Here is a 613-nt window from a genome sequence, read left to right as displayed (position 1 = left end):
GGAGGTGTCTAGTGATGTCAGGAAGTCGTATTATATATATATATATCTGGAGAACTACCCCAGTTCCCTCAGCCATGCAGGAGACTTGCTTATTTGTCTGCTTCTGTGTGACTCCTTCTTACTTTCTGTGAGTACAACTGGACACAGGTCCTTTACACATGCTTTGAATTTTCTGCCTTCAGAGATTCTCAGTGGGGAGAAAGCCCTACTCAAGGGCGGGGAAGTAGGTTCAGCTGGGAAGTAAGGAAGTGGAATAAACCATTAAGTGTGGGAGCCGGCCCTCTCTCAGAACGTGGTCCTTTACCTGGCTCTTGAGGAAGGTCCTTGGTGGTGAAGCAATTAGTTATACTTGGTCCCAAGAGGAAACAAGTTCAGTTACACATCGTTGTGTGCATTGTTTCTCCTTCCCACCACTCATGGTCTCTGTCAATTTTATGTTTCTTCATCAAGACACTTGAAGCTGAGAGACTAAAGAAAAGAAGCTCATTTGCCTTATAATTCTAGAGGTTTAAGAGCAGGGCCCAGTGTCCCAGCAAGGGTTTTGGAGACACCATAAAATGGTAAGGAAATAGAAAGGGACCATCTGTTTGAGAGGGACCAGGTAGTGCTATTG

This window comes from Mus pahari, chromosome 9, assembly GCF_900095145.1.
Source record: "Mus pahari chromosome 9, PAHARI_EIJ_v1.1, whole genome shotgun sequence".
NCBI lineage: Eukaryota > Metazoa > Chordata > Mammalia > Rodentia > Muridae > Mus > Mus pahari.
Note: the sequence above shows the minus strand (reverse complement) of the source record.